Genomic DNA, 12683 nt, shown 5'->3' with positions numbered 1-12683 from the left:
CAAACTTAGAAAGGCTCTGTATGGCTTAAAATTGTAATAGTAAATTTCACACAGTAATAATTGGCATAGGATTTGTAAGAAGTGATTTTGAGTATTGCTTGTATGTAAAGCCAGAAAATATGTATAAAACATACATACTTGTTTACAATGACGATCTGCTGATAGCTCCAACTTACCAGAGCGAAACTGACAATTTAAAGCTATTTTTGAGTTATAACTTTAAACTGAAAGATTTTGATATGATTAGGAACTATTTGGAAATGGATATTGTTCAAAATTTAACACAGGGTACTATTAATATTTTCCAAATTACCCATCTTGAAAAAGTGTTTCAAGTTTTTGATATGTTTAAATGTAATTCTGTTTTCAACCTCCACAGAGGAAAATTTTGATCACAGTTTGTTACAAAGAAAAAAAAAACTTGAAAGTGAAGAGGTTGAGAGGAGACGTAGAAAATTATTGGGGTCACTGACATACCCTGTGTTAGGTTCCAGACCTGATATTTGCACAGCTTTGCACAGTATTCTAAGTAAGTACCAATCATGTGTAAGTCTGGATTTATGGAGTGCTTCAAAACGTGTCTCGGGTTACAATTAAAACTGTGTCTGTTATACGCTAGGTACGAAAAGTGTACTGATCCTACAGACTCTGATTGGGCTTGTGACAGAGTAGACAAAGTCCACAAGTGGCTAACTTTTCAAAGTTTTGGGTTGTGGTGTAACATGGTCATCTAAGAAGCAACTCACAGTGCTTCTTTCATCAACAGAATCTCCCTATGTAACCTTAAGCATGGCAACCAGTGAAACCTGTTGGCTCAGTAATTTGTATGTCTTTCTGGCAGTCAAAGAGCTTTGTAGTTTATGAAGACAATATGCCAGTAATAAGCCTTTGCAAGAACACACAGTTCCATTACAAACTAAAGCATATAGATGTGAAATTTTATTTGTGGGACAGAAAGTTTTTACTAAGAAAGTTTATTATCTTTTGGTTCAAAAAATCAATTTTTTAAAAAAATTACATTTTTGGACCTATAAAAGTGTTTAGAATCCACCCCTGAAATGAGTTTTCCAAATATGGAATGGAAATGTTTGTTATTCACAGTTGAACAACAAAATACACCTGCCTGAAATCGACCTTTTTCACACACCAGTTTTTTTCTTTCAGAGTTATTGTACCAGTGCTTGGGAGGAAACACACAAAATTCAAATAAAAGTTTGAACACAGGTATTTGGAAGTTGGCCCCCAAGCATTTGCATTCTGGTGCGAAGACTATCGAGATTGTGACTTTCCTGGCAGTGAACAGCTTCAACGAAGGGTATTCAGCAATTCTGAAGACCATGACAATGATGGAAATCACCCTGGGACTCTATTCGATGCAGTTTGCCTAGCATTCGGACGACCACAGGATTCGAGCAGCCGAAAACCGCTTGTCTATGAGCGGCTCTGAAGCAGCGCAGGATGGCCCAGATCGAGCAGAAAGCCCTCTGTGAGGAAGAGGAAGGACTAGTTTATGGACCTGGAATAGCAGATTGAACATACGTTGCATTATACTGCATTTATATATAGTCAAAACTTCAAATGTGTTTTTCTCGAAATGACGTTTTTTTATCGCATGGTATGGCAACTTCAAATCTACTGAACCGATTGGCACAATTCTTTGTTTCTGACGAAGCTAATTAAATTGTCTAGGAGTTGTACCTCTTTTATTCCGATCCATCAACTACAAATATTTTTACTTGGCCAATGAATTCGAAAAATTTATGAAAAGCCCCTATTTTTCTTCAAATGGCCGCCATTTTGTTTCCTATGGTCCAAATAACTTAAGCGAGGTACAACTCCTAAAGAATCTTATATACTTTGCTAATGTCAACTCAATTTTGATTTCAGACAAGCCGGTTGACCTATGACATACCGTGCATGGAGGTCTTCATCGAAATTTTGTTTCGTTCTGACGTCACTTCTGCCTTTGCTCTTCGACATTTCCAGTCACAAAATTCCAGTTTGTAGAGGAAATATCAATAAACACTTTGACCAAATTTGACACTGATATCTATAACACATCCCAAGAAAAAAATTCTCCAAGAACATGCTTTTTTTGGGTCAAAGATAGTAAATCTCCCCTTACAGTATATTAGCATAAATGTCCAACAAACTGATGTTCTAAGAAAGCCACTATGTAAAATAAAATTTGAAAGATTTAGAGCCTTGTTAGGACTTACTTCAAGATTGTAATTTGTTTCTGTAACACTCATAATGAACATTGAGGGAGTGTGTTAATGGTACAATGTTAATGTTATCTTAAAGAAGCAACACTGTTTTTCTTTGATATGTATTATCTTCCACTCTTTAGAAGGTTTGGTTTTGCTGTTTATTCTGTGCATGTATCGTTGTTTGCCATTATCTGTAAGCTGTTACACATTATAATAAACTCTGCACAGACAGATGTATTTTCATGCTTCATTTACTAAGCCTGATCACACCTGACAATTTTCCCTTCACTTTACTTTTTTCTTTGATAGTACCGTTCACAAGTGAAAATATCCAGTGACTTGATTTCCTGATTAATGCCACATTCTCAAGTAACAACAGATTAAAATCAGCTGATTGTAACAATGAAGTAGTCTAATTTAACCTGCAGATATTCTGACCTCAGTATCATTACCATATGTTGTCTACAGAGCGCAATATAGTTATCGTGAAGGCAGTGTTCTGAGTCTTGAGAGCAGATCCAGTGATGCTATCAGGGGGATGGAGGGGGGAGCGGGAGTACACAGTAAATAACCACTGTATGTCCAAACAACAATGATGAGTTCTGTGAAAATTTACATGTGAAAGAGCAATAATCATGTACAGTTTCGGAGACAAGTCTTTAATACTAACAGCTGAGTAGTCTTGTTTCATTGCCAAGTGACCACAGGAAGCCAGCCAATGACCGATCGCACTTCAATATACCTGTAACTATTATAAGAGTGGGGAACATTGCACACTATTGAAACTGCTTGGGTCACTTCAGAAAGATGATCTTTTTAAAGACAGTAAGTTTTCATAGTGTACAGTGCTCAAAGACATAACTTTATCTATTCAGTTTTAATGGATGTAAAATATTAAAGGGAAGTTCAGATGTTGCACGGCAGTGTAGGTCTTTGCACAGGACCATATTGTGATGTATAAAAAAAGCATCTTTATGATGCTGTAGCGTACTAGATATTAAACAAATCTTTTTAATTTTTCAGACATTACAAATAGTAGCTGTATATTACTTCTCACATACAATTACAGCCCGTATGTTGTCAAGGCTTTTGTTTTTGTTGCTAGAGAAAGCGAGTAGTGGTGACAAGGCAAGGTGTGCTGTAAGCCACGTCCAGCAATGCTGTCACCTGGCTACGTGAATTGTCGAAACCAATCATTTATCCCACACACTCTAGGGACACCTGTGGAGACAGATGCAAGTATTCATCTTTGATGTTGCATGAAAATGCCTAAGAGGCAGGCTTAGATTAGAACACAATCCAAATTGCAGTAGGTAACATGTTGAATAAAAACTGCTGCAGCTGTTGTAAATCTTTTACTACAGATACAACTGGTTTCATAATTTTAAATAATCATCAGATGCAAATCTGACTAAAAAGAAAGATGAAGACTGTAAACAATTTTATGCAAAGATCATAAGATAGTTACAAAAAGTGTCTGGAAGACTGAATACTTACATTAAATGGATCAGGTTACTTTTACAGTCCAATCCCCAACCCTTTCTTTGAAATTAGGGAAGTTTTGCAAAAAGCGATGGTCATGGATTAAAAAGCACAACATGAAACTGGAAGCTATGAACAAATGGGATGAGAGGAAAGATTATAAAACACATCAAAAAGAGGAGGAGGGAGGGGGTGGTGGTGAAAAAAGTATGGGGTAAACAGTACCTCAGCTGAAGGCAGCCCGGAACAGAATGCTTCGATTGCCGTACGTCATACACAGACTGACTGACTGGCGAAACATAGGCCCCAAGGGAAGTAGTGCAGTTGTGAAAGTGTGAATAATGTCCCATAAACTTTAAGGAAATGGCTGGGAACTGAGAGGACAAAAATTTACTTGAAGTAGCAGTTGTCCAGTGAATACCATATAAGGATAAAAGCCACAACCTATTGTGGGACATTTAAAAACCTAACATTTAGAAATGAAAACTTGTAAAAGTTGTTACAATTTCTTTTTTAAAAATGCACATTTAAAAGGTGGAATAGTCCTAGAAATGTGACCAAGGAAGAGGAGGTAAGGTGGAGAAGGTGGATGAATTAGGTTATTCATTTAAGTAATCAAAGTTGGCCAATAGAACTTTATGCCTTGACTCACTTTGAGAATTTAGTGTACGGTTTGAAGATTTTTCCTAATGCACAAAAGACCTCCAGCTCTTCCGAGATATTAAAAATTGTGATACCAGATGTAATACGAGAAACTTAGTGACCCGTTTAGGATAAATGTGAACTCAATACAAAACTGGAATCCAACCCAGAAATACGAGTATGATCCTTAAACCTAATTTCAAAGGATCTTCCAGTTGGCATATATATGTAGAATGGCAATCGTTATAGGTGATGCTGCAAACACCTGACAACTTGTGGGTCTCCCACTTCATCCTCCCCCTGTATTTAAACCTCAGCCCATTATTGCTATTAATGATATATGCTGGGATGGTATCTTATGTAGCCCACTGTATAGCAACTCTGTCTGAAACCCTTCCAGAGTACGGAATCCTGTGATGAAAAACATGCCTTGGTCCCCTCTCCTGTCCATGGAGTAATGTAGAAGAAATATATTGTTGACCCTGGATCGGAGCAATCGTATGGCTCTGTTTCTTTTTTAAAATGCTTTTGTCATCCAGTTTGTAGCACATTCTAATGGGTACCATGCAGTTTTCGTCTGGAATATTAATAGGAGCATTTTAAAAACAAAAAAGGAAAGGGGCCATATGACTGCTCTGACCCAGGGTCGAAAAGATATTTCCATCCATATTTCTCCCCATTCAGGAGAAGAGCCAGAGAAACATTCCTTATCACAGGATTCCTTTCTATGGAAGGTTTTCAGATAGAGCAGGTACACAGATGGCTACAAAAGATATTGTCCCAGCGTTTTTCATTAATAAGAATGTTGGGCTGAGGTTTAAATACTGTGGGAGGATAAAATGGGAACCACTAAAGTCATCAAGTGATTACAGCATCATCTGTGAAAATTGCCAGTCTACGTTTATAGGCCAAACTGAAAGTTCCTCTCAAATTACATTCTGCTTTGGGTTCCAGTTCTGGCTTGAGTTTGTATTTATCCTAAATTGGTCACTCAGTATCTCGTATACATCTGGTCTCACAATTCTGCATAAGGAACACAAGAGCAACTTTCTTAATATCTTGGAAGAGCTATAGATGTTTCATGCATTAAGAAAAATCTTGAAACCAAGTCACTAAATTCTCAAACTGAGGTAAGTCACAAACTGTTTTGGCCAACTCTGATTACCTAAAGGAACAGCCCAACTCACCTGCCCTTTCCTCTACCTCCTCTTCCTTGGTGCCATTATTAGAGCTGTTCCCCCTTCTAAAAGCTTTTTTAAAAAATTTCGTAATTTAAAAAAAAATTACAATAATTGTAACAATTTTTAAGATGTTTATAAATGGCCCACAATAGGTTCTAGGCTTTATCCTTATACGAGGGGGTACCCAAAATATTTTATCCCCTTCAAAATAATCTCCATTACAACTAACACATTTTTCCCACCGGTGCTTCCACTGTTCGAAACATTTTTTGTAGTCTCCTCCCTCATTTTTTCCCCCTTTACATCTTTAATGTTGTCAAATAGGTGTCTTTCACATCCCTTTCCATGCGTAGAAATTAGAAAGTTTCACAGAGAGTCAGGTCAGGTGAGTAAGGTGTGTGGGGCATTTCACAGCTGCATGTTGTTCACTTAAACTTGCCATGATACAAAATGAAACAAGAACGAAACAGTGCTAGAAAAAACAATCACTGCAGATGAACAGAACAAGCCACGTCAACAACACAGGTGGCACTGAACTAGCAGTGAGTCACGCTACACACACCTAACGGCAGAAAGGTGCAATACACATGCTCCACCCACGGCAATGTTATTCCAGTTTTTTTGGTACCCCCTTGTAAGTTATTCACTCAACAGTTGCTATTAATATTAGTACATTTATTTTTGTACGCACAGTTCCCAGCCATTTACTTGAATTTTATTGGAGGTTTATTTATTTATTTATTTTATCCATCTTTCAGCACTAACGTGCAATCGATGTCGTCAGAAGAGTTACAGCTATTTGTACATTGTGTTTTACATACCAAAATATTACATAGTAAAAATATAGCTTACAACAGCCTCAACACCTAGATCCATACATAACAGTAAGCCATAATTTATCAGCATTAACATGCAATCAATATTGTCAGAAGTATTATAGCTATTTGTACATTATGTTTCATATAGCAAAAATATTACATGGAAAAAAAAAAGATAGCGTTGTACCCTATTAGCTTATAGCTAGGTACCTCTACATCCATAACTATACATAACAGTAGGGTCATTCCATGTCAAGTCACCCAGGCCTTGACACCAACCATGTCAGATTTTGATGAAACTTGGTACAATTACTTCTTTTATCATCCTGAAAGCACTTGTAAAATTTTTTTGCTCTATCTCTTATAGTTTTTTTTTTTTTATAAATTTTTAAAGTTTTTAGATTTGGCTTTGTTTCAGCAGTCGGAAATTGTAACTTAAACGTGTCCTCACAACTAAAAAAAATTGTATATTAAAGAATACTCAAGATATCAGTATGAAATTTTGGAATAAGTTTGTATATTATATCTAAATGTTAAAAAAATTACCATAAAGATATATTAAATTCTTCCAAATGAAAAAAAAATTTATAAGTTTTTTATTTTATTTTTTTAGCTAACGGATGTTTAGTTTTACAAAAACTGCAATATCTAGAGTCTCAGACCTGATAGAAAGCTCAAATTTGTTTTAAAATACTCTTAATTGTATAGGCTATTAGATAAAAGAAAAATTATGTTGGCTTTTTAACGTGTTTAATAGTTATCTAATTTTTAAAATAATATTAATTATATTTAAAAAATAAAAAATGCCAAGTGACTTAGACACCGAAAATAAGTTTTTGTCTTCTTGGAGTAACAATGTACACTTGGATTTTGTATTGTTACTCCTGTGTTTTGAAGTAAAAAATTATTACAGTGTTAAATAGTGCTTGGATAGTATTTTATTAAGTTTATTCGAACTCTCAGTAAGTACGGTTGCTTAGTTTACAGAGATTCTTTTCCAATATCCTATAAAAGTAACCAGAACAATAATCAGACCAAAAGTGAAATCAGTATGTGAGATATTCAAACCTGTAATGTAGGGTTATTTAAAAAATCTGACTGTTTCCAAACAACCTACACACCTTCAAAAAAGTTACAACCGGTATCAGAATTGAGTGAGGAAGAAAAAGATTTGATCCACTTACGATCTGGAATTAATCTGTGTGAATTTAAGAATATATGTTCACACCACAGCTACTACTTTTTAAATGTTTTTGAAAAGTATCAAACAACATGTGTAGACCCACTAAAAAAACACAAAAAACCCATCAGAAAATCGTTGAGAAGTGTAGGCTTGGATCTTTCTAAACAATTACTGACAAAAAATATTAGCATAAAACCTGGACAAAAGCTTTGCTCAACATGCCGTAACTTTTGTGAGGAAAAATTAAGAGTTGAAGTCAATGAAAGTGAAACAGATGATGAAGTCGTGGTTGAATTAGAATCATTGGAATCCAGAAATGAATCCCTCATACAAACAAACATTGCTCTTGATTATTTAGGTTTAACACCGATAAACCTTCATGGCTTGTCAGAACAAAGTAAAGGGTCTTATTTTAAAAGGAAGGTTAGCAGTATTGAAAAGACTGCAAAAAAGGCGGTTTCAAAAGCATTAAAATATGATGTACCAAGTTCTGATGATGACGAAGAAGATAAAAGTGTGGTTGAGAAAGCAAAGGATTTTGATGTAATGATTTCTCTTATGAAAGAGAAGATTTCATCTGTTGGGAGATCTAGAAAAATCCAGATTCTGACCTTGGCTCCAGATTCTTGGACTCGAAATAAAGTGATGAAAGAATTTAATGTAAGTGAGTACATGGTGCGACAAGCTAGAAAGCTAAAATCTGAAAAGGGTATTTTGGAAACTCCTGGTCCAAAAAAAGGTAAAACTCTTTCTGAAAATACAGTAAGACTTGTAATAGATTTTTATGAAAAGGATGAAAGTTCCAGAGTGCTACCTGGAACAAAAGACAAAGTAAGTGTTCAAAAAAATGTGTACATGCAAAAAAGACTCATTTTGTGTAACTTGAGAGAACTCTATTATTATTTCAAATGGGAGAATCCCGAGGTAGAAGTAGGATTTTCAAAATTTTGTTTCTTGAGACCTAAATGGTGTATCCTTGCTGGTGCTGCAGGCACACACACTGTATGTGTATGCAGTATCCACCAGAATGTTAAACTATTACTGGATGCTGTGAAAATTGAAGAATCTTATAAAGACCTAATTAAGATGCTTGTGTGCAACACAAAAAACCAAAACTGCATGCTACATCATTGCAACAGCTGTCCTGCAAATACTGCGCTAACAGAGTGCTTAACTGAAAAACTAAGTGAAGATTATGATTTAGAAGAAGAAATTGTAATCAGTCAGTGGGTTAACACAGACAGGGCAGAAATGATCAAACAGTCTATCAGTGTTGAAGACTACATTTCTTTATTGGTTAGGTCATTGGAAAAGCTCACCCCACACTCGTTTATAGCAAAATCCCAATCAGCAGCCTTTAAAAGATTGAAAGAAGACACGCCACCCAAAACAGCAATTATTGTGATGGATTTCAGTGAAAATTATTCCTTTGTTATACAAAATGAGATCCAAAGTTACCACTGGAATAGAGGTGGTTGTACTCTACACCCAGTTGGAGTTTTTCTAAGAAATGAGGAAAACAATGTTTTTGTTTCCAACCACTGTTTTATTAGTGATGACCAAGAACATGACACTGGTTTTGTTAACTTTGTACAAAAAGAAATTACAAAGTGGCTGTCATTACATCATACTGACATTGACTCAGTTCACTACTTTACAGATGGTTGTGCTGGGCAGTACAAAAACAGAAACAGTTTTAAAAATTTGACTGAACACTTGAGAGACTTTACCCATTTGAAGGCCCAACACTCTTTTTTTGCAACAAGTCATGGGAAGTCAATTTGTGATGGCCTAGGAGGAACTATTAAAAGAATTTTAAGGAAAGCCAGTCTACAGCTTTCAGACAAAGAACAAATAATGACAGCAATCGATGTGTATAAGTTTTGTGAAAAAAATATTGAAAACATTCATTTTCACTTTATTGACAAAAAAGAAGCTTATTTGCTACGGTTAAAACTAGAAAAACCTTTTTCAGCAACCCGAACCATTCCTGGAACTAGAAGTTTTCATAACTTCAAACCACTTCCAACAAACAACCTCGAAATTAGAAGGACTACAGATAGTGTAAAACCCTCCTTAGTCTTTTCTTTCCATTCTTCTTCTGATTGGGTTCGTGTTGAACCATCCATAAATTGCTATGTGGCTGCAAATTATGATGGTAACTGGTACTTTGGACTGGTAAAAAACAATATTCAATGATGAAGAAGATGCAGAAATTCTATTTCTACATCCTTCAGGACCCGCTGCATCATTTTATTGGCCTGAAAGAGAAGATTCCTGCATAGTGCCTTTGGAGCACATAGTCTGTGTAGTAGACGCACCTCAATCAAGCGGCACTGGGAGAATGTATTACTTCAAAAAAGACTGTATCAAAAGAACTGAAAGCTCTTGGATGAAGTGGAAAAACAGTTTGAATCAGCATTAATGTTTATTAAAAAGACAAAATTACTCAAAAAATTCAATGTTTCAAGCAATCAGTTGGGTTATACATAAGTGTCGTAAGTAAACTATCTTTGTACATAATTCTAATGTAATCTACTATAATTAATAAACATGTTAAAAAGCCATCATTATTTTTGTTGTATCAAGTAGCCTATATGTTTAAGAGTAAATTAAAACAAATTTGAGCATTCTATCAGGTCTGAGACTCGAGATATTGCAATTCTTATAAAACAAAACATCCGTGAAAAAAAAAAAGAAAAAAATACATATATATATATATATTTTTCATAGAAAATATTAATGTATTTTAATAGCATCATTTTTATCTTCAAATATGTATAATAAATAAACTTGCTGCAAAGATTCATGATGTTATCTAAAAGAGTTTTTAAGATAAGCAAATTTAAAGTTTTGAATACAAATTAAACTGACCATTTCCGAAGGTTCAGAAAACGCAAAACATAAAAACTTTAAAAATTTATAAAAAAAAAACTGTAAGAGATACAGCAAAAAAAATTGCAGGTGTTGTCAGGATGGTATTAGAACCATTTGAGCCAAATTTCATGAAAATCTAAGGAGGTGGGTGTAAAATTTATTTTTTATTGGGTGATTTGATATGGAATGACCCAGTAAGCCTTAGTTTATCAATAAATTAGGTCATCTTTACAACTATTCTGAAATTCTTCTACACTGTAGAAAGTATTTTTCTTTATCCACACTTTGGTTTTAGTTTTGAAAATATCCATTGGAACCAATTGAGCCTGTACGGGTAAAGTGTTGAATAATTTTATGCCTATGTATTCATAGCTAGATTGGGTTTTCTTAAGCCTGGTTGTGGGTATATCAATCATATTTGTTTGTCGAGTATTGTGTTGATGAACTGATTTCCTTATAGTGTAGTGGTTTAAGTTTTCTTTTATGTTTAATAGGCAACAATATATGTAAAGAGATGGGACTGTGAGAATTTTTAAGTCTCTAAAATAAGGTCTACATGAGGTCTTGTTGTCAGTGATTCCGTACAAACGTCTAATTGCTTTCTTCTGCCAAGTGAAAATTTTTTTGGCTCCTGGAGAGTTACCCCATAAAAGAATGCCATATTGTAGATGGCAATGAAAGAAGGCATAGTATGACTGAAGCAATAAATCTTGTGTAACACATGTGTGTAGTTTGGCTAGTAGGTAAATAACTCGTGATAGCTTTCGACATACATAATCTGTATGTGTGTCCCAAGTTAATTTTGAGTCAATGTGTATTCCTAGTAGTTTAACAGATGATAACTCCATGTTACTGTTTGATAAACTGAAGATTATCTTGACAGTCTTTTCATGGTTCATAGATAAGTCATTAGCTTTAAACCAGATATTAGATATTTTGAGACACTCTTCACTTTCCTCCTTCAATATGTTTATATCCTTTCCAGAATTAGCTAATGTTGTGTCATCAGCATAGAGGATAGATTTACAGGGTAAGTTGTTCGGAAAGTCATTTACAAACAATATAAATAGTAGAGGGCCAGGCACTGAGCCCTGAGGAACACCTCGTTTTATACTTAAAGTCTGTGACTGTTGGTCATTATGCTTTACTATTTGTTTTCTATTGCTGAGGTATGATTCAATTAGTGAGAGTTCCAAGTGTTTGATTCCATAGCAACACAGTTTATCTAATAATAATTTGTGGTTAACTGAGTCGAAAGCCTTACTCAAGTCAATTAGAATGGCTTCAGCAGATAATTCTGACTCAAATGCACTTAGTACAAAAGAGATAAGGTTTTCAACTGCTTTGACTGTTGATAAGTTTGACCTGAATCCATACTGAGAATCATTTAATATATTATTGTCTGATAGGTGTATGCATATTTGCTGCATTATGCAATGTTCTATTATTTTTGAGAGAATAGGCACAAGTGAAATTGGTCTATAATTATTGATACAGGACTTGTCACCCTTTTTGTATAATGGTATGACAACTGTTTTTTTTATACATTCTGGAAAGTGTCCACTCGAGAGCATCCAGTTTATCAGTATGCAAAGAGGGTATGTTATGAGATCTACAACTTTTTTAATTACATAGTTTGACAGACCATACACATCTTCAGATCTAGAGTATCCTAATTTAGAGGTTGCTTTAATTATATCAGTTACTTGTACTTCTCTCCATTTAAAAGCTGACACTATGTTTGTAATGTTTTGTTGAAAATTTCTGCCAGATATGGGGTGAGAAATAGGTGTATGTGTTGAATTGGAATTCTGGTTGCTGTGGGTTGGAAGGCTGAGATTGGCAGAGTTGACAAAAAGTGATTGAAATCATCAGCAGTGACGTTAGCAGCATTTGTGTTGTCTTTGTAGTTTATATCCATACCTAGCTCTGCTTTTATTACTTTCCATGCAGCCTTACATTTATTGTGTGATTTTTTAATGAAATCACCATTTGCCTTACACTTGGCTAATTTAATTTCAGATCTATATTTTCTTTTCAGGTTTTTGTAAGTTTCTTTATCTACTGCTTCCTTTTTGACCTTATCGTGACAAGTAATTACCAATAGTCTCAGTTTTTGTAATTGGGGTGAAAACCACTTCTGTAAAGTTGAGTGGCTAGGTTTCCTAACTTTTTTGTTTTTTTGTTTTTTAACCAGTGGACAGCATGTGTGGAAGATTTCAGAAATGATTTTGAGGAATGTGCTGAAGGCTTCATCAACATTTCTGGAGGAATGTATAGCAGTATTCCA

Source organism: Schistocerca cancellata, chromosome 10 (assembly GCF_023864275.1).
Source record: "Schistocerca cancellata isolate TAMUIC-IGC-003103 chromosome 10, iqSchCanc2.1, whole genome shotgun sequence".
Classification (NCBI taxonomy): domain Eukaryota; kingdom Metazoa; phylum Arthropoda; class Insecta; order Orthoptera; family Acrididae; genus Schistocerca; species Schistocerca cancellata.
This window is presented reverse-complemented; position numbering follows the sequence as displayed.